This window comes from Eptesicus fuscus, chromosome 20, assembly GCF_027574615.1.
Source record: "Eptesicus fuscus isolate TK198812 chromosome 20, DD_ASM_mEF_20220401, whole genome shotgun sequence".
NCBI classification, from domain to species: Eukaryota; Metazoa; Chordata; class Mammalia; order Chiroptera; family Vespertilionidae; genus Eptesicus; species Eptesicus fuscus.
Genome location: NC_072492.1, coordinates 46,575,007 through 46,602,304, shown reverse-complemented (window position 1 = coordinate 46,602,304; position 27,298 = coordinate 46,575,007). Strand labels below are relative to the sequence as shown.

Genomic DNA, 27,298 nt, shown 5'->3' with positions numbered 1-27,298 from the left:
CCTGTGTCCTTGGGGCTGTGTGACCCTCAGAGTCCACTCCTCCTGTGCTTCACGTTGGAACATGACTTTCATGGACCCTGATTGCTGAGGTCACCCTTTCCTTCTCTCTCCAGGTGCACTCAGAGGTTGGTGGCCAACCTGGGCAGGTGCTCCGAACCAAGGAAGGACGGGGAAGAAGGTGACCCGGTGCACGCCAGGTAACGAGAGCTCCGCCGCTCCCCTGCTGCCGTCCTCGCTTCGGGGTTATGTTCCTCCTGCAGCAGAATCCCCCACCCCGACCGCCCTGACCCACCTGCGTGCAGCCCGGAGCAGAGGCCGGCAGGCAGGAGCCATCGGAGAAGGTCGCGGCTCAGCTTGAGCCGCCCTCCTCGTCGGCGCGGGCCATCCTAGCCAGGCTGTGTTCTCGGGGCTCTTACTTAGAGGAACTTGTTGTCACCTCTCACAGGTCGGTCACGTTATACCCAATCTACAGATGAGAAAACCAAGGTACAGTCCGTGGCCCAAGGTCACCGAGTTATTTAGCGAGGGAGCCAGGGTTCAAAGCCAGAGCCGGCCCGCACGCTGTGTTCTCTCTCCATTCGGAGTGACGGTGAGTGTTCTGGCTGCCCGGGCACGCCATCCGCTCCCGCCACCTGGTCTTTGTACGCGGGGTCCGAAGCAGGGCACGCAGGTCTTCTTGTGTTGTGCAGGGAGAGCCATCAGGTGGGTGGCTCGAAGCCTGCAGGTCTAGGAAACGGAGAAAGGTGTGGATTGTGCCTGCTGACCTTCAAGAGCTCAGAGACCCACTGTGGGGTTAAAGGGACCTCAGGGCTTTCTGGAGCATGGCGGACTGACGTCCGGTCCTAATAAGCGTGGTTTGGGCACAGGGCCACTCCCTGACAGAAGGGCTGGAGCTGCCCATAGCTGTCGAGGCCGCACCATCCCCAGCAGTCGCCCTTCTGGCTTGGGAGTCTGGCTCCTAGGTACGCGTCAGTCCAGCCACGTACGTGGGCATGTTTGGAGGCCGCAAAGCGCCTGTTTCTCCTACGGAGCCGGGGCGAGGGGGTGCTGTGTGATGCCAAGCAGGGCTCTGGAACTGGGCAGGTCATGTGGCCAGTGTTGGTCCAGCATGAGGGTGGACCTCGCAGACCTGGGTTCAAATCCCACTTCCACTGTTTCCTCCCTGGGTGGCTGGTGACCTTGACTGGTGACCTTGACTTCTCTGGACTTGGGTGTCCACATCTGTAAAATGGGGATAATAATGAAAACTCCTGCCACGTTGTGACTTGAAATGAGAGAATACACACGGCCAAGAGCCTAGCACGGTGCCTGGGGCATAGTAAGAATGCAGTAGACGTCGGGGTTGTTGTCTTTCTTATTAGTCTGGATATGATGTTGGTAAATTACTAAGCCTCGGTTTTCTCATCTGTAAGATGGGATGTCAGTACCCTGTGGTCAGGGGAGGCTGTGAGTTGAATGAGGCAACACAAATCGTCTCGATCGGAACAGAGGCCTGGTCTCTCTGAGCTCTCTCCCTCGTTTGCCTGATTCCGCGTGGATCGTTCGAAGGAAGGTGGCTGGTGGTGGTCAGGCCTCCATCTAGGAGAACACCGAGTCCTGGCAGTTACTCCACAGCCATTTTCTGATTCGATCCCCCTCTTGTCCCAGCCACAACCTCCCCCGACCCCTCACCCCCGCCTTAGCCTTGACTTCCGCAGCACCCGCTGGGATGCCCACCAAGGCTCCCCCCCATGCAGTTCAGTCTTTCTTAACCAAAGTACTTGTAGGTGTGTGCTCACAAGCCTCTGTCTCAAACTCAGGTCACTTTCTGCTTAAAAGCAAAACACCCCCCAAACACCTGTTACCTCTCTCTACTGTCTCAGTGGCCTCATCTCACCGGGCGCTCTGTCCTGTCGCCCACCTCTTCCCACGCCCGTGCGAGTCCTTTCAGCCCAGCTCACCTGCTGTGCACCCCATTCCCGAGCCTGGAACATTCCTGCGCCTTCCTCTGTGCTCACCCCTCCCCCCATGTGACCATCTGTGTGCCTCACCTTCTCAGAAACCCCCCACAGCCACAGGGGCCCGTGGCACCGGCCGCTCCTTCACCCGGCACAGCTCACCCGTGGGCCTCCGCCTGCCGTGTGGGGTTCGCCGCCCCAGCAGGTGCCGTGAGAGCGGGCGGGGAGGGGGATGGGCCTTGCTGTCTGGTGCTTGGGTTTCTGGGAGCCCGTCCTTCCTCACGGCTCCTTTTAGGGCCTGGGACAGACGCGGCGCGCAGACACCGTGTGGGCTGCCTGGTGGGAGGATGGGCCTGCGGAGGAGAGGCGGTTGCTGACACGCGTCTGACCCTGCTGTCTGGGTGGGGTGACTGACAGGCTGTGTGCGGGGGAGGGGGAGTTAATGAGTGACTCCCAGGGGATTTCCAGGCAACAGTGCGGGCACCGTCTTTCTGAAAACAGCACCCTCTGCCTTAGGCAGTCCTCTCCCCTTCCTCCTCAGGTGACCCCCAACATGAATGCCATTCCCTAAGGTGCTCCTTGCCCCCATCAGAATGGTAGTGAGCCCCTCATCCACCCATCCATCCATCATCCATCTATCCATCCATCCATCCACCCACCCATCCACTCATCCATCCATCCATCCATCCATCCATCCATCCATCCATCCATCCACCCACCCATCCATCCATCCATCCACCCATTCACCCATCCATCCAACCATCCATCCATCCACCCACCCACCCATCCATCCATCCATCCATCCATCCATCCATCCACCCATCCATCCATCCATCCATCCATCCACTCATCCATCCACTCATCCATCCATCCATCCATCCATCCATCCATCCATCCATCCACTCATCCATCCATCCATCCATCCATCCATCCAGCCAGCCATCCAGCAGACAGTTACTGGTGCCCACTGGGTGCCAGGACTGTTCTAGGCAGAGGACACGATCTGCTCTCCTGACCTTGCCTTCCGCTGGGGCAGGTGCAGTCGCGTCTGTCTGAGCATGCTCCGGGGAGGGGGTAGATGATAAAGAGCAGAAGTGGTGGCTAAGGAAAGCAGCCGTCCCTGAGGTGAGAGCACGGTGGGAGCCGGGGAAACGGGCAGGAGAGGCGGCTCAGGCGTGGAGGGCAGGTGGAATGTCTGGGGGTCGAGCTTCCTGCGGAGGGACAGCTACCTCCGGGCCAAGCAGCAGTGTCCCTGGTGTGTCCGAGTGTGTCAGAGTGCTGGTGGGGTTGGAGCTGTTGGGGGGACCTGGGAGCCACGGGACAGCAGGGGTTCGAGCAATGCGTGCTGTGACCCGACTTACCAGGGGCGGGTGTGGGAGCCGAGAGGACAGGGCAGCTGAGGGGGAGGGTGTGTTGAAGGTGCCCGTTGCTTTCCTGTCCCCTCACCTGCCTGGGACAAGAGAATAGCCTCCAGGGTGACAAGGGCCTGAAAATCATGATTCTCAGCAGCTGAGACGGCCTCGTTCAGGGCGGCCTCTTGTCCTGGGACCATGGCTTCTGAGAGTCGGTGTCCTCTCCTTCCTGCCTGCCAAGCCACCGGGGGTCCCGGGCAGGCGGCCGGCTCCGCAGCAAAGAATGGACGTGGAAGAGGAAGGACAAAGGGGAACATTATCGGGGCGGGGGGGAGACCAGATGCCCCCATCTGTCTGTTCTGTGTCAGAGCAGTGAGGGGCGCATGCTGCTCTTCGGGACGCCTGATGGTGACATTGCCTCGCCACGGGGCTAATGCTGCTCACGGGCATGCCTCGTGGGCTCCCCGAAGCCCTTTGGGGGTTCCCCTTGTTTCCTTGCAGCCTTCATGTCTTCTCCTCCTCTCCCTCCCTCCTACAGTGCGGGACTGACCCCTGCAGGGATGTCATCATTCCTCTTTGTCTTTCCTGGCCTGTGGTCACGGTGACCGTACAGGTGAGGCGGGTAGGGTGCCCCCGAGCTCACCTGTGCCGTCGCGTCTGTCTGAGCATGCTCCCAGGAGGGCAGGGCTTGGCGATCGTTAGCCCAGGCCCTGTGGTTGTGGGGGCACCGGAAACCGAGGCCATCGGGGAGCACCCAGGGCCCGAGTTTGGGGGACCTCTCCGTCACCCACGCATATGCCCAAGAGCCAGCCGAGGACCGTGGCCAGGGCCTCCTCGGCCCGGTGACCTGCTCTGTAGGAAATGCTCGGGGAGAGGAAAGACAGCGGGCAGAGCAGAGTCTCTCCCTGGTGCTTCTCCCACATTTGAGTGTATTTCCCAGTGACTGGGCCGAGCTCCTGGCCACTGGCTCCGCTGGGGACACTTCCCTACCCAGCGCCTTGCTCTCTTTTACCTCCCGACCAATGGCCCCGGGACATGGAGCCGGATGGTGGCCCGATGGCCGGGTCCACCCAGCAGTGGTCATCGTCGGTACTAATAACACGACCAGCTTGCGTTGATTTCACATCCTTCCATCCGAAGGTCCGTCACGGTCACGGCCTTGCGCCCGGGGCTCCTGCAGGAGGTCACGGGGAGGAAGAACTGTCTTTAAGACACACTCTTTCCCGGGTCCATCATGTGTGCGTGGCGGGAGGGAGAGGGGCTGTGGCTGGCGTGATGGCTGTGGCCGTAGCCATAGTTGGGAGCGAAGAGGCCGCCGGGGCCCTGGGAGGAGACAGTCGCGAGTCCCAGTTCTGAGCAGCGGGGCGATGACCTCACCCGGGGGTGGGAGCAGAGCTGTCCAGAGGCCTCGCAGACGGAACGGCCCCTCGGATCCAGAAGTGAGTCACCGTGGCTTGTGTCCCTGCAGCGGCGCTGTCCCCGGCCTCCCACGGCACCCTGGGACATTGTGGCCACTGGTCCGGCCTGGTGACTCATTGGGTTTCTTGAGCCAGCCCCTGGGGTGGGCTCTCCCTCTGGCAGCCGCCCCCTCCTGGGTGCTGTCGACGCCGCTGGGCCGGCCGCACGCTCAGAGGCGATGTGCGAAGACGTGCGTGGCAGGAAGGGCCCTGGCGCTCCGCGAGGGTCCGGCCAGGGCCCCGGCCACAGCGAGCGGACGTCAAACTTCGGCTCGGAACGTCCGGGGGCTCCACGGAGCTCATCCAGCCCGAGCCCTGGCTTCCTGAGCCCCAGGGGCGATACACGCCCGAGAGCTGGGGGAGAAGACAAAGCCAGCCAGTGTGGGGGGGGGGGGGCGCTCCCATCACCCCATCTAGACAAGCCGAGTTCACCCAAAGGGCCAACGGCTGGCAGAGTGTCGGGTTTCCCGCCACGCCCCGCGCCAGCCGCTGCTGTCATCTGTCCTCCTTGGTTTTCATCTTCTGAGGATGGAAACAGTGTCATCTCTTCTCCACCTGTCAGTCTCGGGCCCGGCGGGGAGACCGCGGTGCCGGGCCCCCTGATGTCATCCCTGTTTATCGTCTGGCTTCGACACCGGGTCGCGGGGGAGCCTTGCTGAGGATTAGAAAGAGGAGTAAATCCCCACACCGCCTCAGCGAGGACGCTTCCTCCTGGTGTGGACCGTCCTGTGTCCTTTCTCTCTCCCTTCATCTCCCTTGTGAATGACAACAGTTTGTCAAGGAGACCACGAGTGAGTGAGGAAGGAAGGGCTCCCCACGGGGCCAGGAGCCTCCTTTCCCGGCTGATGGTCCCCTGTCGGAGGGACTCACCCTGAGAGCGGTGCCCCAGGGCCGCCAGGGGCGTCGTCTGGCCTCGGCGGCCGGTCCTGTCTCTCGCCTGACACCAGGAGTAGGGAAGCGTGGGACTCAGTTTACCCTCTGTCCTTCCCTGGACTTATTGCCCCGCAGTTGTGTCCTTTGGCTCATCAGATCTGGAACTTTCCACTTCCAGTCTTTGTGTCCAAACAGGGGGTTGGGAAGGTGTGAGACCTCTGTGTCTTTAGGGTAAATTTAAAAGGGGACACAGACCTCTCTGTCTCTCTCCCTCCATTCCCCTCCCTCTCCCTCTTCTCCCTCTCCCCCTCTCTCTCACACACATCTCTCCAGGTTCCTCTTGGGACAGTGACTCACCGACTCAGTTGAAGGAGGGGGTGGGTAGGGGGAGAGGCAGAGGCTGGGTCCCGGGGGTACGGGGGGGTGCCCTTTGGTTTACACGGTGAGGATCCGTTCCTCGGGCACAGCTGACCTGGGAACTGGGTGGTCGGAGGTAGGGACGTGACTGTCATCTGTGCGAGCGAGCGGGTGTGAGGGGCCGGGCTCCTGGGTGAGTCAGCCTGCAGCAAACGGGAACAGGGAAGTGACTCACTCTCCACCCTAAGCGAGAGCTCCGCAGGCCGGGCCGCCAGCACCTGTCTGGGACGCGGTTAGTTATTAACGCTGCCAGTAAGAGTGCCATGGGAACCGGACGCCGGCCTAGATCGCTGCAGGCTCTCCGCCGCCTGCCGTGGCTCCTCTCGGGCCTGACCCAGACGCGGCGGAGCCCACGGTGCTCCTGGCGGTACGGTGTCTCCCGGGTGCCCCTGGAGGGTGCAGGGGATGCGGAAGGGGACAGGAAAACGGCCTGGCGAGGCGAAACCCGAGCTGCCAGATCAGCCCGAACCTGGGCATTCCAGGAGTGGGCCGAGGATGAGCTGGCCCTGCCCGCCCCGTCCCACACGCCCCCTCCAGGCGCTGGTGCCTGGGGCTCAGTCAGATCTGCAGGGAATGCCTTGGGGCGCTGTCGGGCCAGTTCAGGGGCCCCACCAGAAAGGAACTCTGCCACCTCCCACGGAGGCCTCTGACCTGGGCACCGTGAACTCCTGCCTCACTGCTGACCTGGGGCTGGAGGAGGGTTGCGTTCTTGCTCCATCTTCCCTGGCACTCCCCCGCCCACTCCCCGAGGCCGCTTCGGGCAGCTTCGAGCCGAGGGCCCAGCGCTGAGGGCCTCTGCAGGGCACGCTGGGAAGTCTGGGGCTGGCTGGGGTGAGCTGTACGTTCCCACCAGCTCTGCTTTGCCCTCTTCCTTTCTCCACGCCCGGGAAACACACAGGGGCGGCTTCCCCCGCCCCGGATCCCAGAAGGCATGTTTCTCCGCTTTGGGGGGAAGGCCCAACCTGGGCACAAGCCCTGCCTGCCCGGCCCGGTCCATGCCCTTCCACTCCCAACCGCCGAGCAGGGGCGGGAGGCTGACTGAACAGGAAGAGATGGGCGTTTTAGCAGGCCGGGCTCCCCAGTGGCCACAGGGATGCCCAGCGCCCAGCGGGGAGCTCTCCCCTGGTCCTTGGTGCCACCTAGGAAAAGCCCTGACGTGCTCGCGGGCGGTACAGAGGGGGCGGGCCACCGTGTGCCGGCCCGGTCTGCGGAGGAGCGCTGGGCTGGCCATCGGGACGCGTACTCCCTGGGTGGCCCTCAGCAAGCCCTCGAACCGCCCGGCAGGCTCCCATCTGTGAAGTGGGAACGAGGACGCCGGCCCCGCTTACTCGGCAGGGTTTGTGGGAGGCCAGCTGAGATCACTGGGCACGTGATGAGGCTCCGGGAGTGGGAAGGGCCACCCAGATCGGGGGTGAAACCCTGGGGTGCTTAGGGTGATTAGCAGCAAAGCGGGGCCTGAGGTCTGTGCTCCTCCCAGAGGTGGCTTTACGGGCACCCACCTGTGGCTTAAGAGCTTCTCGGGCCTCCCACAGCCGATAAGTCACCGCCCGGTGGGCGTGCCTCGGTCTGGGCTCAGCCTGCACAGGCGGCCCGCCTCGGCTGCGCCCCAGAATGGCTGCTCTGCCTCTTCTCTCTGGGCCGGGCAGGAGCCAAAATAGATCCCAGGGCCTTATCGCTTCGCTTTTCCCCAGGGACCCTCGGCTGCCCATGCAGACACGCTGGCGGCACCGAGGCCCTTTCTCAGTCTACATAATCGTGGGGCACTGAGTTAGGCGTCTCCTGTCATGGGATTTGTCCTGGTTGGTCACCTTCTTGCCATCCAAGAAGAGAGGGGCCCGTAGGCGTGTCCGATCATCTCCCGTGGCGCAGGATGCGAAGAAGGTTCTGGACAAACCATCACTGAGCGTATCACTCGTCCAAGTCCTGGCTGCTTTTTTCCTTGTCGTGTTCTGTGCATTCATTGAAGGGGGGCATGTTGAGGTGTCAGGGGCGTCCCGATGGGCAGTGAGCATGCGTGGGGAGCCCCTTCTGTGCCCAGGCCTTGCCGAGTCGATTGGGCGTAGTCCTTGCTTGTAGTCGTAAAACCAAACTCTTTTTGATGAGCCAATCCCATCTCCCACCCAGACCCAGGGCCGCCCTCCAGTCTTTCCAGACGGGTGTCTCCTGCTCCAACCCTTCAGTGATGGAGACGTTGAGCTCTCCAGAGGTCACCCGGTCTAACACATGGGCAACTCTCAATGGTTGGGAAGTTCATTCTGGTAGGGAGACTCTGTCTGCCTCTGGAAACTTCCAGAAGGGATTGCTCTCTGGGACCTGGAAAAGTCAAAGAAGACTTTGCGAAGTTGCTGAAACTTGGGGGGGCGGGCGGGGGCGCGGGTGGTGGGAGAAGCCACCTTTCATGGCCTGAATTCTAGGGGAACCCCAGACCCTGTGTCCACCTGGAACCTCAGCTGTGGCCTCCTTTGGGAAAAGGGTCTGGGCAGATGGAGTTAGTTCAGGATCCGATGGCAAGTCCCCGGAAGAGGAGGGGCGGGGAAGAGGAGGGGCGGGGAAGCCGACGCAGAGAAGAAGGCCTGCGAAGACGGGGGCCCGGGCTGGCGTGCTGCCCGGCGGAGGTGTGCGCCGAGGAGAAAGAACCCTTTTGCCGGGAAACGCGACGTCTTCGGAGCCCAGAAAGGTACCAGCCCTGGCTTCTCTGACTGGTGGATCTGTCTCCTCTAAACTGTCCGCCGTTTCTGCTTCTCTGTTTCTGGAAAGGGACCGGAAGTCCTTACCCCGCTCACCACCCCGCAAATACCCGTGCGGCATATGCCGACAGAAGTCGTTACAAGGGGCGTACCATCAGAAAAATATAAAAAAGGGCAAGAGAAATAGTCAAGATCCATGCTCAGTTGTAGGACAGTAATCTTTTTCAAAAAAATTAATTTTATTTCAGTATTTCTATGGTTGCTTAGTATTTCCTTGTGGGACTATGACGGAGTTCTTTTTTCAGCGGCTCTTTGATTTTTCCAGGTTATTATTTGTTGTTTAGCAGTTCTTTGATTTTTTTTCCAATGTCTTTTTCTTTTGTTGTGAGCGAAGGCTCTGATGACAGTCGTGCGGTACTAGCGTGTGGGGCTGCGATCACACACGACGACCACCCGTTCGGTTTACAATGACCCGGGTTCTCTGTCGTGAAGTTCTGGAAGCCTGGAATCGGAAATGAAACTTGGTTTTAGCCCCTGACATGACCTGGGGGCTAAGATCCGGTTGTGGACAGAGCCAGCTCCTCCTGGAGGCTCCGGGAGAGGCAGTCCCGGCTGCCCCGGCTCCCGGAAGCTGTGGGCACGCCTTGGTTGCAGCTGCATCGCTCGAGGTCTAGTCTCTATCTTTGTGGTCACACCACGCTCTTCTCTCTGTGGGCGAATCTCCCTCTTGTGCCCTCTTATAAGAACACGTGTGACTGTATTTAGGGCCCGTCTGGATAATCCAGGACAATCTCCCCATATTGAGAGCCTTAATTTAGCCTGGCCAGGGTGGCTCAGCTGATTGAACATCATTCCTTGCACCAAAAGGTCACCAGTTCAATTCCCGGTCAGGACACATGCCCGGGTTTTGGTCTCAATCCCCAGTAGGGGGCGTGCAGGAGGCAGCCGGTCAATGTTTCTATCTCTCATCCCCTCTCCCTTCCTTTCTCTCTAAAAATCAATAAAAAAATTATTATTTTTTTTAAGATCCTTCATTTAATTCCACCCATCAAGTCCCTTTTGCCACATAAAGTAACATTTACACTCTGACTATCTTTTCTTTTCTTTCTTTCTTTCTTTCTTTCTTTCTTTTTTTTTTTGGATGGGATTGTGATTGAACCTGTCACCATATGCATGCCGATTTTCTCCCAATAAGTTCCCATAAGTGGAAATCAAGGGTGAAAGGGCGATACTACAGTGGTGTGAAAGGTTTGGGGAAAGGATTCGGTGTGAAGTAGATGGAACTGGCATTTTTTTTGCTACTGTCCCTTTAAGAGCCCTTCCTAGCTCTCCTAGTAGTCACATGGGATGGGGGTGGGAAGGGGGGCAGGCTATGGGTTGAGATCCCCATTACAGGAATCATTTAAAGTCAGCCTCGAGGAAGCTCAGGGCTAATGAGATAATTCCCATTAGGGGAGGAAGGAAGTGAAGGTGGCCTGACATCCTCTCTGTCTTTAATTTATGTGATTCCCTGAAACCTCCCCCTCTCCCCCCGCTGGGGCCCCTCCTTCGGCTGCCCCTGTGAATTCTGGGCCCATTGTCCACCCCGGTCTGCCAGCCAGGGCTCTGGTTCCCAGCAAGTCCCAGCACGCCCAGGCACCTGGGAAGGCTGCCTTCCGCCCAGGCCAGGCGTTCGGGCTCTGTCTTGGCAGCTGTGCCAGAGAATCTGGTCTTTGCCTCTTTCTTCTCAATTCCCAGAGCCTCACCCCTGCCCAGACCGACCCGGGCGGACGGGGACCGGTGTCCATGGGGCCAGAGAAAAGAGAAAAGCTTTCAACAGAACACAGGCCGGCTCCAGGGACCTGGAGGCCAGGGCAGCCAGGATTTTGTTTGCAACACAGCACCCCCACCCCCTCCCCCCTTTATACTTTTAGAGGGAAGGAGAGAGAGAAGCCGGGGTGTGTGGGGTGGAGGGGAGAAGGAGAGAGAATAACAGAGATCCCTTCTCTTCCTCTGTGGCTGCCTACACGTTGGTCAGAGCTCTCCCTGCGAACATGAAAATCCAGTTGGGGCCTTTAATTAGAAGAGTGTGAAGTAACCCCAGGTCCAGCGTATTTGAAGTGCAGATCAAAAACCCTGGGAACCTCTGGGGGCTGCCGAGAGGGAGACCTGGCCTCATCTGGGACCGTGGCTGTCGGAGTCGCCCATTTCTTTTACGGACACCTGCTGGGGACAGTTCCAGCCGCCCTCCCGCGAGTCCGGGAAGGGTCCCGGGCACCCCGGAGAGAGGCCAGGCTCCTTCTGGTCCCGGCGTGTTTCTTTTCCTCCTCGCATCCTCCCCGAGGGAGGCCATATGGTGGAGTGTTCCGAGTCAGGGCCAAGGGCCAGCGCCGTGCTGGCCCCGGGGACGGTCCAGCGGTCCTGATGATGCTGATGTGCGTGTGGGTGGCCTGTCCCGTGAACTCGCTGCCTGACCTCCCGGGGCCTCCCAGAGCCCAGCTGCAGCCTTGAGTAACAGCCTGGCCCCGTCGTGACCGGAGGGGTGCCGAGGCCCGGCTTCCCTCGTCACCCTGGCACCCGCGCCACGTACGGGCCGGGCTGGGGCTGGGGCTGGGCCCGGGGCCGCGCAGTCCAAGCCGAGTCCTGCAAGCATCCCTTCCCCTTGGGATGGCCCAGCCTGGCTCTTGAGGCTGTAGGGCCTGCAATGAGAGTGAGACAGACGGGAGAGCCAGGGGTTCGAGGCAGAGGGGACACAGAAGGACGAGAAGCAAGGGAAAGACAATGGAGTTGAAGGCAAAGGGTATCTGTGCATTTCAGCGTTCAACACCAGCAAAGCCAGAGGCCGGCTTCTCCTGGGCGCGGTCTGCAGGGAACTGCCGTGTTCACGGCGGGGCTCCTTGAGCGGCCGGTGGTAGGAGTTCTCAGACTTTGTGGAAGGAATCGAGTTAAGGTTAACCTAAATACTAGGAACAACCTTGTTGATTAGAAAAGGGGAAAAAAAGCATCAGTGGGAGGTGGACCCGGAGGGTTTTTCACTCCGTGGGTGTGGTCTGTGCCAGGAGAATAACCAAGGCAGTGACTCCTTGTCCGTCCTTCCTCGGAAGCGGGCCGCCTGGGTCTGTTAATAGAGCGAGTCCTCTAGAGAAGTGCAGTGATAATGACCAATACCACCATAAGCCTTTAGCATTTAGCTCAGGCCTCACCACGGCCCTTCCATGGAGTCGGTACCCCTGTTATGCCTGCTTTCCAGAGGGGTTAGAGAGGCAGCTTGCCCAGGTTCTGGGATTTGAACCTTGATCTGACTCCATATCATTAAGCTAAGGTGTTTCCCCATCGGTAGGAATGAGTATCCATGTCTTGCCTCCCTCCCACACCTGTGAGATAACCAGCCTATACTGGTTCATTTACTCGTTTGTGCATTCATCTAGCTGTCCGTCTGTCCATTCATCCATCTATTGATCCTTCCTTCCTTCCTTCCTTCCTTCCTTCCACCCATCCTTCCTTCCTTCCTTCCTTCCATCTATTGATCCATCCATCCACCCATCCATCCATCCACCATCCATCCATCCACCCACCCATCCACCCACCCATCTATCCACCTACCCATCCATCCACCCATCCATCCATCCACCCACCCACCCATCCATCATGTGCCTCCTCAGAACCAGACACTATGCGAGGTTCTCTGAACACAGAGAAGAAAACCATGGCAGCCACAGCACGCCTCCAGCTGCCCCCGACAGACCTTGGTGGAGTGGAGGAACCCCCAGGAGGCCCCGAAGCCTGCAGCACCCACAGTCCTTGAGTGCGCATGCTCTTCTCCCCAGTATTTCTGGGTGTCCCAAATCCAGGCAGCTCAGGGGTCCCGCCGTGCCCTCACTGTGGGCTGACAGCCGGCCCTTAGACATCTGGGTAGACAGTAGACGGGACTGCAGGGACCAGGCGGGATCTGTCTGTCCATCCCTCCCGAGGAAAAAGGGTAGCAGATGCCCAGCTCTCTGGAGGCCCCTCGGTGGCACAGCAGGAGAGGGGGTCCTGCCTGGTCTCCGAGTCGGTGTCTCTCGCCCCCCCTGGTCCACCCTTGGTTGTTGGGAGCAGGGCTGGCACACTCTCTGGCCAGCCCCCCATGTCCAGTGTTAAACGGAAATTGAACATCTTCTCTGCACCCGGAGAAAGAGAAGAGAAGGGCCTTGTGAATGGCCATTAGGTGGCCCCTGAGGGACGTGTTGTGTGGTGAGGAGAGGGCAGAGGGAGTCTGGGACTAGGGTCCCTGTTATCTTGAAAGTCCATCGTGAGGAACAGTCTCCTGCAGATAAAAACAAGGGATCCAGGCCGGCCCGATTCGGAAGGGGCTTTGATCCGCCTAGAAGTTAATGCTTTTCAGTGGAGAACCGCAAAACAGCCCCGCCCAGGACCACGGAGATAACAGGCCGGGGCAATCGCAAACCACCGGCCTCTTGATAGAGCCGGGTTTATTGAGGTCTGGTTCTCACCCAATGGGAACACCTCCGGCGAGCATCAAAGGGGCCGGGCGTCACCTTGTGCAAAGAATCCTGGACCCTCAGGTGTGTGCGCGCCGGGCAGGGTGCGTGTGTGGCTGTGTGTGCACAAGGCTGCCCGTTGGCAATTACCTCTCTGTGGGCCAGAGGCCACCAGCCCCGGGGGGTAGGGGAGGGCTTGGCAAGTCACAAACTCTATTCCCTTGCTCTGGCTGGTCCGGCTCCTGAGGCGGTTACTCAACATCATACGTGGAAGGGGTGCTCTGTGTCATTTTGTCCTTGACTTTGTGTCCCAAAGGCCGTTCGTCTACGAAGTTTAAGGGAGACACGAGGTGGGGGCTCAGAGAAGGCACAGCCTGGAGGGTTCCCCTTTGGGAATCTCAGACTTGCTCCTTTGCAGCCTTTGGGAGGTCTTTTGCGTGACGGGGTACACATGCCAAGGATGTATATCGGACCCATAAGAGGGGAAGGAGCAGGGCGTGGGGGATGATGGGAGAATCCAGGGGAAGAAGAAGGTCGCATCTCTGCAGGGGGAGAGTCGATGGGCGGATGGGCGAGTGTGGTCCTGGAGGAAGGGCCCCTTCCCCGTCGGCCCCCGCCAATGCCCCTTGGCCGCCCCCTGTTCCATCTGGGCCGTCAGGATGCTGGACATCACACGTGGGCCTCTGGGGACAGGAGCCGAGAAACAACACGGTGCACACAGCACATCTGGAAGCTTTTTAAGGTTTATTTTTTAACACATCTGCAAGAGTCAGGACATTTGCACAGGGGGGTTGCAGGCTGGAGGGAGCCCAGGGGTTTCAGTCAAGTGGGAGCTGTATTTGGACCCCCGTGGGGAAGGGCGGTGGGGTGGGGAGAGGAAGGTGGAAGCTTGGAGCTGGCCGATGCCAGAAGCCAGGACCTCCCTTCTTTGGTCTAATTGGTTGCCGGGAACAGAAACGGGACCGGACCTGCTTCCTTGCCTCTTGGGTACCGCTGGTACAGAGCAGGGGGTTCCTCCTGCCTGCTCCAACCCGCTGCCTTCAGTGGAAGATGCCAGTGGCTTCCATCCCACGGGGCCTTAGCCTCCCAGGGGTCCCTGGGACCTGGCTTTTTCCGTGTGGGCTACAGACTCACACCTGTTCCCCGTCTTCCCAGTTGGAGCTGAGAGAGGGAGGGGTGGAGAGGCCAGTCTATCCTGGTGCTGCGAGGACTCGGTTTACCCTGCAGGCTTCTCTCTCATCGGTCCGCCAGCCCCTCTGCCTTCCTCTCCTCCTGCCCTCCGTCTCTTCTCTCTCTCCTCTTCCTTCCTCACCTCCTTCCCTTCCTCCTCCTCGTTTTCTTCCTCTTCCTCCTCTCCTCCTCTTTCCCCCCACCTCCCTCCTGCCTCCCCCAGTGACAGCCTTGACTTAATGGTTTGGGCCAAAGGGAGCCAGGAAAGGCTTGGCTCAGCACTTCAGCAGGGCAGGCTGGGAATGAAATGGCGAAGGCAAGAGCCGGTCCCAGCAGGAGAGAGAATTCACAGGTGACTTCATCTGCCTTTTCCAGGAGCCAGAGCACCATCCTGCTCAGCTCTCCTTCTCTCCTCGTTCCCCGGTTCTCCGTTCATTCTTTCCTCCCTTCATGCTCCGACCCAGCTACGCACGCCTCACGGAGCTGATTTCCAGGCTCCGTGGAAAGCACGGGAAGCCTGTCCTTGCTCAGAGCGCAGCCCTGTGGGAGGATTCTGGTTTCAGCGCCTGGGGAGTTGACCGACTGGAGGGAGAGTTGGTGCTCCCGTTTCTCAACAGGCCGCCGCCATGTCCCCGCCTTCACGGAGGCAGCGCTCTGGCTGGCGTGAGCTCATGTGTGCAGCGCCTCGTGGGAAGCTGGCTCCCGGTGCCCTCGGTTTATGAGGGGAGGAAACAGAGGCTCTGTGTGGCTATTCATGGGAGGCAGGGAAGGTGTCCACCCTGTTCTGATGGGAAGTGAGGTGACACAGCCACCAGGAATCCTGCTCCATCCAGTCACCCCACCTGGCAGCTACCTGTCCGTTCCCAAGCCTGCCCCAGTCGTGCTGGTTACAGTTTCTGCTTGGGAGCAGCTGGTGTCCTCCCCAGAGTCAGGTTCAGGTGTGTTCCCGCTTCCCCCGCTGGGGGCAGTGTCCCCTCCGGGCCTGCCCGGGCCTCTGCCATGCCCAGCGGCTCTCGGCCTGTTGGATGCAGTGAGTCTGGGGTGGGGCCTGAGAAGTTGGATATCTAACGCGTTCCCAGGTGCTGCTGAAGGCGGACCACACTTTGAGAAGCTCTCCTCCGGATGGGTTCCTTTTTCTAGAGCTGTGATAGCCTGAATCCATTGTGGTTACTAGAAAACTCTACAATAATAGTGACTTCACTATTAAGCCACAAGAGCATTCTTGCTCACATAGCAGACATCCAGAGAAAGGCCATCCAAGGCGAGTGTAGCAGTTCAGTCTTTAGGGACCCAGGCTTCCCTCTTCCAATTAAATTACCTCCCCACAGGACTCCCATTTTCAGTGTCCCTCGTAGGCCAAGACGGCTGCTGGAGCACCAGCCATCACGTCCTCACTGAAGGCAGAAGGTAGGAAAGGCAGAGAGGTAACAAGCGGGCTCTTTCCAACACCTTTTGAACGGCCTCCCCAGAAGTCCCACAATCCTTGCTTTCGTCTCTTTGACCAGATCTTAGTCACATGGCCAAAGCTAGCTGCAAGGGAGGCTGGGAAACGTAATCTTTTGACTCTGGGCCTCAGGGTGTCCGCCGGAAATCAGAGTTCTGTTTCTACGTAGAAAGGGGAGAACAAGAATTGGAGTAAGTAACCACCGACAGAATCCTCCTCAGAGTTATAATTTATTTGGCATCTGCCCTGTGCCATGTACTTTTCATACGGTATCTCCCTTAATCCCAAAAGCTCTGCAAGGCAGATATTATCTCCATTTTGCAGATGACGAAACAGAAGCTTTCAGAGATGGAGCCAAGTTGCAGTCACGAATGATAACCATTTTAAAGCCCCTTCAGAGCCTGGGCTGCTTCTTGCCTCAGTTGGTCTCAGAGACCCGCCCTTTGCCCTCTGAGGCCGTAGGGTGTCTGTGGGACCTCCCTAAGCCGAATTCTGGACCTCGCCCCTGCTGGCCAGCCTCGGCCCATTGCTACCTGTGTGCTTGCTGTGACACCCTCTTCCACAGACCTGTGGGGCACAGAGACCCCGTGTGCCCTGATGCACAACAGTGGTGGCCCGTGGCTGCTGTAAAGTTACCATGAGTTTAGGGGTGTAAAAGCAACTCACATCTATTCTTCTATAGTTCTGGGGGCCAGTCCCACTGGGCTAAAGTCAAAGCATCCGCAGGGCTGGCTCCTTCTGGTGTCTCTAGGGAAGAATCCACTTCCTTGCCTTTTCCAGCTCTGGAGCCTCCTGGTCGCCTTGCCTCGTGATTCCTGCCCTGGGTCTCTCTAGCCTCCGGGTCAGGTCGTCCTCTGCCCCCCTCCCTCTTTCTTATTTTTAAATAGGGAATTTATTTTTATTTACTTATTTTTTGTTAATCCTCACCCGAGGATATTTTTCCATTGATTTTTAGAGGGAGTGGAAGGAAGGGGGAGAGAATTATATATCTAGTGGTTGCAGGGCCTGGTCCGGGTCCGGGGATTGAGCCTGCAACCGAGGTATATGCCCTTGACCAGAATCGAACTGGGGACCCTTCAGTCCATAGGTTGATGCTCCATCCACTGAGCCAAACCAGCTAGGACTGCCTCCCTCTTTCTTATGAAGACTTGTGATCACGTGTGGGCCCCCCTGGATAATCCCGGATAAGCCTTGCAGTTCCAGAGCCCTCGCTTCCATCCGCACAGTCCCTTTCACTGTCAGAGGTAGCGCTCAAGGTCGCAGGGATCAAGGCCTGGTTGTCTTTGGGGGGCTAATATTCAGCCTGCCGCAGTGGCCCCCTTTCCACTGTCCTCCCTTTCCTTGTCCCCAGCACAGAATATGCACACATTTCACTTCTTTCCCCGGGGTTTTCAGAGAGGCCAGAGGCAGGGTCTGAAGGGCACAGCTCCCCGTGTCCATAGCAACAGACACAAACACATTGGAGGGGAAAAGGATCCGGGGAAGGCGTTCCTGCCCTAAAGGCGGCAGAGTGACTTAGCCTGGGCAGTGGTGCCCAGTGGAGACGTGAAAACAGCAGATACGTGCCCTCAGCCAGCCTCATAAACCCTCTGGGCGGCGTGTTTCTAGGTAATCTTCCAACTCCCTCGGCGCCTGTTAATCCGTGTGCCCCCCGCTGCCTTTCTCCAGGCTAACAGGCGTGTCTTTGGCCACATATAAACCATGCACCCAGAGGAATTGGGTAGGGGGGTGGGGAGGGAGAGCTGGGCTCTGCTTAGACTGGTTATGTTCTAACCTCATTTTCCTCTGCTGGGCTGATTCCCTCGTCTCCACCCCACTCCCCGACGCCCCCCTCTTCCCCGCCCCACCACCCCCTGGCTGGGTTGGCCATGCCGGGATGAGTCTGGGGTGTTGTATGTTTTGCTTTTCATTTTATTTTGCAAGTCCCTCCCAACATTCCCCTCTGTGTTTAATGTCCCACTGCCAAGTGCATGCGGTTGCCGGGCAACAAGAAGGAAGTCCCTGTGTGATTCACCTGGCGGCTGCCAATTAATTGGCGGGCTGCGTGCGTCTCCCGGGGCAAGAAGGGCTTCTCCCGGCCCTGGGCCCTGTGGGAGCCGGTGGAGAGGGCCGCTGCCCGGGAGGGAGGGGGACCAGAGGAACGTTAGCACAACTTGGGGGTGCTTTCGGGTCCAAATGAAAGAGAGTGTCTGGAAGGCCCAGGCAACACCTGGGCGAAGATGTACGATGTCCCCATGGCCACCAATCAGAGAGCCACCTGGAGCGCCCCAACATCTCTGCATGGGCCTGTTGGCTCGCTTTCTTTGGGTAGGTGACTCTCATACGCAGACTCTCACTCCTTCCAGGGGTGTCCATCCTAACGGACAGTAAGACAGCTCCACAAGTCTTTTTTTTTTTAATATAATCTTACTGATTTCAGAGAAGAAGGGAGAGGGAGAGAGAGATGGAAACATCAATGATGAGAGAGAATCATTGATCGGTTGTTTCCTGCACACTCTCTACTGGGGATCGAGCCTGCAACCCAGGCTTGTGCCCTGACCGGGAAGGAAACTGTAGTCTCCTGGTTCTTAGGTCAACGCTCAACCACCGAGCCAGGCCGGCCGGGCCATCTCTGTGTGTTTGCCATCGGCATTAGGGAAGGAGAAACCTGTTAAACTGTGCCTTCCCATTTCCTCGGAGGACCTCCTACCCACGCTGGGTGGTTTCCTAATGAATTGTTAAGGGACTTTCGAGAGCAGAGAGGTGCTGGCTGAAGGGAGCATTAGGATTAGGGACCAGACCCTTGTCATCCTCTACTGAGAACATTGGCACCCTCTGTGCCTCAGTTTCCCCGTTTGTAAAGTGGGTGATCTGATACCTCCACGCTCCCCGCCCCACATCTCACAGACATATGCCGGTGACCTGCTGAAAACAGAAATTTTCCACTGCCTCTGGGCTGGCTGGGTTCAGTGGTTGTTGTTTTTTTTTTGTTTTTAATAAATCAGCTATGGGTGTAGTGGTGGGATTTGTGTGAAAGGCTCCTGGTGGTGACTCAGTGTTCAGGGAGTTGCTTGAGATGGATAAATAGGCCTCCCCCCACCCCCCACCCCGCACCCCCGCCCATGCTTTTAGAAGCAGCATCTCCTCTACTCAGCCGCAGCTAGACTCTTAGGGAGGAAAGTAGGAAAGTGGCGCTCATTGTGGAAAGCCATCTGTTGGAGGAGCTGGCAGCAGATTCTCACGCGAATGCTGTGTTTTGCTCCACAGGCCTAGGAAGCAGGACTGGGCAAAGGGCCGCCTTCCTCACCCTCACCACCCACCAGGAATGTGTGCCACCGGGCGCCCCCTGAAGGTCCTGGCTCCGATGCAACCATCTCTTAAGAGGCAAGAACTCTGCATTGGATGGAGAAATCTCATTTTGGAGACTATATAAAGAAGGTTCGGGATTTGAGAAGACACTTGAGGAGAAAGCCAAGACCCTCGCTCTGAGAAATAGTGGGTGCGATGACCTGCATGCGCTGGGGGACGCGTCGTGGTTGGGGCCAACCTACGGAGAAGACACCGGTGTCCCAGACCTTGCTTCTCCTTCTTACGGAAAACCCTTCCTCTGCAGCCGCCGGCTCCGAAGGCTGCCCTCCCCCCACCCCCAGGAACCCCAGGGCTTCCTGCCACCCCCTTTTTGCCCCCCACCTCCACGCCTGCTGTGCAGCGATTCTTGTTTGCTCCGTCGTCTTCTAGCGGATACAGAGTGAATCGTTAACTACACTTAGGTCAAAAGGATCTGCGTTTTTTGTTCCTGCTCCTGCTCAAGACACGTGTGTGCCGCTGTGCGCACAGCCTTGGAGGAGTCTTCCTTCTCGTCTCCTCGGGTCTGGCCGCGTGGGTTCCAGAGGGATGCTGATCTGTGCAGGGACGTTCCTCGGGGGCTCGGGGACGCTGGCAGGGACTCCGGCGGGGGAGCTGGATCTGGATCGTGAAGGCTGGCGTTCTCCATGCCCAACCGTCTTGGCCGGGATCACACACACGGGTGGACATCTGGAGGAGCAGAAAATGACTCTGTTGTTTATTCCAGCCGCCTTCTGTTGAGCCAGAGGCACAGTCAGCTGCACGACCCTCTCCTCTCAGGTGGCCGTTGGGGTCCACACCAGAACTTGGGGCTTCTTTATGGACCATCCAGCTACCAGCGCTGGTGGAATTTGTGGCGGACCCTCTTCCTCCCGGGGCGTGCCGATGGCACACACACCCGGCAATGGATTGGGCCCCACGCGACGCGAGTCCTGTTCGTTTCGTTCACTCTGTAGCCTCCATACGCGTGGACGGAAATACTTCCTAGATGTCTACCCATGTCAGCCTTGGCCAGAATGCACGGCCAAGCAGGTGTGTCCTCTCAGTGTCCACAGTGAATGGATGGCTTGCCTTTGCAAAAAAGGATTAAAGCTAGACCTGTCTATCCTCCCTTGTGTTGCAGGTGATGTGTTTGTGTGACCATTTAGTGACTTCAGTGTCCTCTCAGTGGAGCAAGGGGGTCCTTCTCAGCGTCTCGGGTTTGACACAGAACGGGGCGGGGGGGGGCCCTCTGGAGGAGGTTTCCTGCTGTTGAAACACGCGGCTTGTCTGTGGGCTTTCGCCATCCTTCCTGGACAGGCAGACGGGCTTGTTGTATCAGTTCAGTTCCTTTGGGTGTCAAGGGACAGAGACCCACTTATAGTACCTCCATAAATGCTGGTTTATTGCAAGCTTCCGTGGAAGTAGGCAGGAGACAGTCTCCCCAGCAGCTGCCCAGCTAGACCTTCCTAAGAAGCCCAAGTCATTCAAGAGTTTGCATTGCTGCCCGGCTGCTGGGGCTCAGGGGTTAGAACGCCGGTGCAGATGGACGGGTCTTGGGTTGGTTTCCAGTCAAAGGCATGTACCTCAGTTGTGCACGTGGACAGCAACCAATCGATGTGTCTCTCTCACATCGATGTTTCTTTCTCTCTGTCTCTCCCCTTCTCTTCCACTCTCTCTAGAAATCAATGGAAAAAATATCCTTGGGTGAGATTTAACAAAAGGGTTCCCATTGCTAGAGATTGTTTCCAGGGACAGCAGAAACTGTCAGACCACAGTCCCCTCGATCTTCTGCTCAGCAGCGGGATCCACTGCTCCTGATTCTAGAATTCGGCCTGTGGTGATGGGCTGAGGGTGCCCAGGACCGAGGGCTTTCCTAGGATGCAGGACTTCCAGTGCTAACCCTGCCATAGTCCTGGGCAAACTGGGACAACTGGTCACCCTGCTGGGTGACTCGATGATCCTGGCTCTGCTTCTGCTTTCCTTTCTGTAGCCGGCTGGTAGTCTTGACCGGTTTGGCCAATCACCATTCAGGACCCTTGTGTCTGGTCATATCATTGGCCACTAGCAGCCTATAGATGCATGCCATTGGATCCGCCACCAATCTTCACCAAGTCAGTTGTTTCCAGAATGTTAGGGTTGCATGACACTGAATGAAAACCTGGGTATAAGGAACCAGCTGAGACCACTTTCTTCAGAAGAGTGCTGTGGACAGTGGTGTGTGTGTGCGTGTGTGTGTGTGTGTGTGTGTGTGTGTGAGAGAGAGAGAGAGAGAGAGAGATTCGTGTACTTACTTAATAATGAGCCCAGAAGAAAATTCTGCAGCCTAGCTAGACAGAGACTAAGAGCTAAAATCTTTGGGATGGTGTCTGGAGAGCAAAGGAGTTGGCTCGAAGACTTCCTGAAATGCCTTTGAACGCTAGGATCCTTTAAACTATCAAGGGCATGTAAATTGGGCCTAAGTGTGTACTTTCCCTCTAAAGTCTCCTAGATACCCTTTGAGTTCCACCTCGGAGAGTGGGGCCTGGGACCACCCAGGCTCCTCCTTCCCTCTGCAGACACTGCCTCGGTCTGGGCGAGAGGGGCAGACGGGGGTGCTGGCAGTGGAGGGTGGAGGAGAGGAAGGTCGTGCCAGCCCAGTCGTTGGTGTTCACGACAAGTAAGAACAATCCAAAGAAGGCAAATTACAGGTTCTTTGCAGGTTCGTCAAAGCCAGGCTTTCAGGATGCGTGCCATCCCGAAGTTGTTGCTGCTTGCCGGGGATCAGGCCTCCTCGTCTTGCTGAAAGACGGCCGTGCGTGTCTGCAGCGCTGGAACACGGCCCTTCTCTTGCTTCCTCCCATGGCGAATGAAGGAGTCGGTCTTCTAGCTCTGACGAAGGTCTTCCAGTTCTGACATCCACAGCGCTGCCGTGTTTGATAGAGTTAATGACGTAACGATTGGTTATTGCTGTTCCCTATGCGAACAGGCGAGCAGACGCTGCCCGAGGTACAGTGGAACCGTGTTCCCTCCACATGCTGGACACACTGGTCTTGCTTTAATTCGTTCTGAGCATAGCTTAACCTCAGAGTAGTGCCGGTCCCTTTCCCCAAGGTTTGGTTCAAGCTTCCCTCCGCGATGTTTCGGTGGCATTGAACTTGACCCGGGGGAGACTTTTATCCTCTCCCAAAGGTCCTGCGAACCCGTGTGTTGATAGAAAGATAGGAGGTTCCAGTGGTGAAGGACATCCCTCAGCTCGGGAGGATGTGGTTTAAAGGGCATGAAGGTGACCTTGGGAATGCCACTGACCTTGGACAAGACCCTCCTGCCAGGCTGCTGGAAAGCAGGGCTGGCTCTCCCTACCTCTACTTGGGAGAGCAATCCACAGAGGGAGCACATCTCTGCCCAGGTCTGAAAGAGCCTTGAACTCGGGGACTTGGGGGGGGGGGGCTGGAAACTTGCACTCTTGTCCTGCTTTCGCTTCAGCTTGGCTCCAAGGTCACATGTAAGCCACTCAAGCCTTTTCTCTGGGTCTCAGTTTTCTCATCTATAAAATGGGAGTGGGAGGAGGAGACACGGTTGGTCTTGAGCAGGCGTCCTCAAACTACGGCCCGCGGCCACATGCGGGTGTTTTTGCCGTTTGTTTTTTTTACTTCAAAATAAGATATGTGCAGTGTGCATAGGAATTTGTTCATCGTTTTTTTTTTTTTTTTTAAACTATAGTCCGGCCCTCCAACGGTCTGAGGGACAGGGAACTGGCCCCCTGTTTAAAAAGTTTGAGGACCCCTGGTCTTGAGGATCCTCTGAGGTCCCTTCCGTGGGTCAAGTTCCGAGCCCCGCCTGGCCCAGGTGGCGTCTGCCTTTTCTCTGACAAGTAGTTCTTCCTCCCTTCGCCTCCGGCTGCCCAGGCCGAACACAGGGCAGCCCGGGGAAGTCCATTACCGAGGAATGCTTCAAAGCTGTTTGCCCTCCTTGTCAGTTGCGCTGAACATGAGTTTGTTGAAGGGGAACGCAAATAGACATACAGACTGACGGCAGGACCGGGGAGGGGCCTGCTGTTTGCCCGCGGGGACGGGGAGGGCAGAAAGCAAACCCGCCTGCAGTTTTGACCAGTAAATAAAACCGGGGAGCCCTGCGTGGCCGAAACCGTAGGGGATTTATTAGTTTGCTCAGCGGAAGGCAAACAAGAAGTCTGCAGCTGCCCGTCCTGCGGCCTGCCCTGGGCCTTTGTATGCCGTCAGGCGCCGGTCACCTGGACTCCGGGGTTATCAAGTGCTGTCGGAGGTGTGTGTTTCTAAATCGCTTTCCATATCCTTCTCTTTGTCTTCCTCCTCTGCTCGCCCCTCCCCCACCGCGTACGGTGACTCAGATCTGGGTTCTGGAGAGGAGAGCAGGGTGTGAAAGACATACTGTCCCGGGACTGGCCTGCCCACCGTGGTGTGGGCCTGGTGCGTCCCCTCCATCCTCTGCTCTGAAGTCTTTTTAAAAAAATTAATTTATTTTCCAGTTGCAGTCGACATACAATAGTGCATTCGTTTCAGGTGTACAGCGTAGTAGTTAGACATTTATATACCTTACAAGGTGATCACCCAGCCAGTCTGGTCCCCATCTGACACCTTCCATATAGTCATTACAGTGTTATTGACTATATTCCCTGTGCTGGACTCGACATCCCTGTGACTGTGTTTAATAACTGACAGTGTGTACTTCTCAACCCCTTCACCTTTTCCACCCGTTCTCTCCCAACACCCCTCCCGTCTGGCGACCATCAACATATTCTCTGTACCTAGGAGTCTTTTTCTGTTTTGCTTATGTTGTTGTTGTTTTTTTTTTCATTTTTTTTATTAAGGTATTATATGTGTACATATCTTACCATTGCCACCCCCCCCCCGCTTATTTTGTTTTTGAGGTTCCACATATCAGTGAACTCATAAGGTATTTGTCTTTCTCTGCCTGACTTACTTCCCTTAGCACAATACCCTCTAGGTCCCTCCATGTGGTTGCAAGTGGCAAGCTTTCATTCTTTTTGGGGGCTGAGTAATATTCCATTGTGGATCTGTACCGCCTCTTCTCTCTCCCTTTACCTATTGATCTCTGCCCTGAACTCTTAGTAAGTTAGGTCCCTTACTAAGACTGTCGGGCCAAGGCCTTGCCTCTCCTTCAGCTTAACATGAACACGATCGTGGGCATGGGGGAAAGCTATAGACCTCGTTTTTCTAAGTTGTAAGCTTTATTTCGTATGGGACTATCCATACTGACAGGGACAGATGGCTTCAACCTGATGCATTGAAAGGTGAGCTGCTACAGGGGGAGCTGTGAGTGCTGACGGGGGTCTGACCACCAGGGCTTGTCTCTCCCCACAGGCTGCACAGCCACCCGTCGGCCCGCTCCCCACGTGTGAGCTGCAGTGAAACCAAACGAGATAGCACACCCTCTATCCTCTGCCAGAAACACCCCAGGCGCAGACCAGGCTGTGCCACTGTGGTTCTTGGGTGCTCCGACCTCGTGGGTGCTTGCTGGTAGCCACCCGCTGTGGGGTGCATGCACCCTGGCACGTTGCTCCGCATCAGTCCCCAAATGCTCTCCCCAGGCCACCCTGCTCACTGTCCACGGAGCGCGCATCTTCCTAGCCTGCCTGGGATATAGCGGTTCCCTGGTACTGCTGCTGTGGCCAAGAACCAACCAATGAATGCATGGATAAGTGGAACAACAAATCAATGTTTCTCTCTCTCTCTCTCTCTCTCTCTCTCTGAAATAACGAAAATATTTTTGAACAAGTGAAATTAGAGTTTGGACAACATGGATGTCATCTGTGGGCTCTGGCCAGCAGGACCAGTGTCATGAGGTGATGCGACATTCAGCCAAGAAAAATCAGGCAGGTCAGGAACTAACAGGGCTTTCCAATCTTAAAGCTCTTTCCAATCTTAAAGCTCTTTGCAAAGCTTCTCATTTGAATCTCACAGCACCGCGGTGAGAAGGTCTGGGGACCCCGTTTTCGTAGATGAGGAGAGGAAGTTGAGCCGGTTCAGTGACTTCCCCTGTAGCACCCCCGTCAGGCCCCCGCCCTCCGGTCAGCGTGACCGTTTCTCTATGACCATTTCAGGAGAAACTGAAAATGCAAGCTGTATGAGTCACAGCCGGCTGTTACAATAAAACACTCCCCGGTCTCATTGTTTTACCGAATGATTTTCCCCCTTTACACTTCAGTGGAACATGAGCTGTCAGCCATAGGGGGCCGAAGGCCCTTTTCCATGGAATGTGGGGACTCTGGCTCCTTTCTGGGGTCACCGCCCCCCGCAGAGAGAGGCGGACGGAGCAGCGGCGAGGAGCAAGCCTGCCTGGGTCTGAACCACGGCCGACCTCTAGCCGTGGGACCAACCAGCAGGGGATGATGTCGCCTCTCCATGCCTCAGTTTCCATATCTTCCCACAGCTTCTAGGGTGGGTGCGAGGGAGAGCTGTCACTGCCGGTGCAGTGCCCACAGCGTCACAGCTGAGCCGGGAACACAGCGCTCCGTCAATGGGAGATCTGTTTTGTCTTTTTCGTTGTGAAATGATCTGCAGTTGAAGTGTTTCCCTTTGTCGTTCATAAACGAGCCAGGTGTCCCACTGCTGAGGTCACCTGTGAGGTCCTGAGGGTGGTGGCCATCGGCATCGCGGCCCTCACACGGGGTGTCCCCAGGATCTCTTGACTGGTTCCAGAGAGTTCTCTCGCGAAAGATCGGCGCCGCCTCTGCCGGGCAATGCCGACAGCCTCGCCGGCAGGGGGGTTTCCACCGCGCTTAATGGTTTTTGTGCTTCTTCCCATCTCGTGGCGGTTCTCGGGGGGGCGTTGACGACCCGGGCAGAGGCAGAAGGGACTCCCTCCCTCCGGGCCAGCCTGTTCCGAATGGCCCGTTTCACTGTGACCCTCTGACCCTTCCAGTCCCCGGTTGCTTTGGCGATGTCATCACCAAACTTTGGTGGAGACAGAACAGGGGGTTTCGGGGGGGCGGGGAAGGGGGGTGATCTTAGGGACCAGGGCAGACCTGGTGCTGGTCTCCCCACCCGGGCACCTCAGGGATATATGACCTTGATCTTGTTGAGGTCGAACTTCGCGGGCATGGTGGAGGCGGCTGGTGTCGGATGACCCCGGATTCCGGACGACCTGAGCCTCCGCTGAGCGGAAAGCCCGAGGCAGGAGCTGTGCGTGCGATGTTAGCTCCGCTCTCTGAACCGGAGCCGTAGGGACCGTCCGCCGTGACCCTGCTCAGGTGACCCCTGTGCCTGCGTGGGGAGAGGACACTGCAGATGCGAACTCCTTCGTGCGGCTGCGTTTTCCCGATGCGGCGTGGCGGCCCGGCTTCTCGCTGGCCGTGGGTGAGCTCTGAGGGCGGTTGGGTGGGATTTGGTTTAGCAGATGGAGCTGAGTATACACTGAGTGGCCAGATTATGATGATCGCTGAACACATAATAATCTGGCCACTCAGTGTATATCCTATAGAATAAAAGGCTAATATGCAAATTGTCCCCTCGACCAGGAGTTCGACCAGCAGGCAGGCAGGCCAACCGCCCACGTCCCCTCCCCCTGGTCAGGCTGACCAGATCCCACCCATGCACGAATTCATGCACCGGGCCTCTAAAACACACACACACACACACACACACACACACACACACACACACACTCTGAGTGGCCAGATGATTATGCGTTCAGAGATCATCATAATCTGGCCACTCAGTGTAGGCAGAGGCTGACTTGCCAGTGTCCGGACACTGGCTCTCCAAAGAGTGATTCCCCTTCCAGACATCCTCAGCTCCCCAGGCACGAAGTCTGGCCCTCCTACCAGCCACGCCTCGCCTCCCAAAGGCCACCTTCTCTCCAGAATCTGTCAGTTGCCTCTGCCGACGAAGGAGCGTCCATGACACACGGACACGGGGACTTGAGGCCCCCTCTGTGGCCTCCTCTCCGGGGGGCAGAGAGAACAGCTGATTTCCCAGCCTGTGGGGGACACCCCCCCCCCGCCCCTATCCAGACGGCTCCCCGTTTCCTCACCTAGATTTGCAATCACACCCTTCCTCCCTCACTGTGGACCCACAAGCCCCCCTCTGGGAGCCCCACCCGAGTCGCCCAGGATCCTGGCACCGCGTTCGGCTCTGTCTTAGGCTCCCCTGGCACCGCTAGGGAGTGGAAAAGCTGGTGTGTTTACAGTACGTGGGGCCAGAATCACATTAAAAATG

The 27,298-nt window shown here is 57.5% G+C and overlaps 1 long non-coding RNA gene across 3 annotated transcripts in view; it reads left to right on the top strand.

Annotated features, from left to right (window-relative positions):
- The window catches only part of LOC114227984 (uncharacterized), a 325,422-nt gene that overhangs the window by 101,709 nt on the left and 196,415 nt on the right, over positions 1–27,298 (top strand). For 2 of the 3 annotated variants that reach the window (XR_008554771.1, XR_008554770.1), the window contains exon 2: positions 114–197. This is a non-coding gene — a long non-coding RNA (uncharacterized LOC114227984). Of the gene's footprint in view, positions 1–113; positions 198–19,043; positions 20,227–27,298 lie in introns of those variants that run through there. The other variant, XR_003614078.2, reaches the window with a different exon arrangement.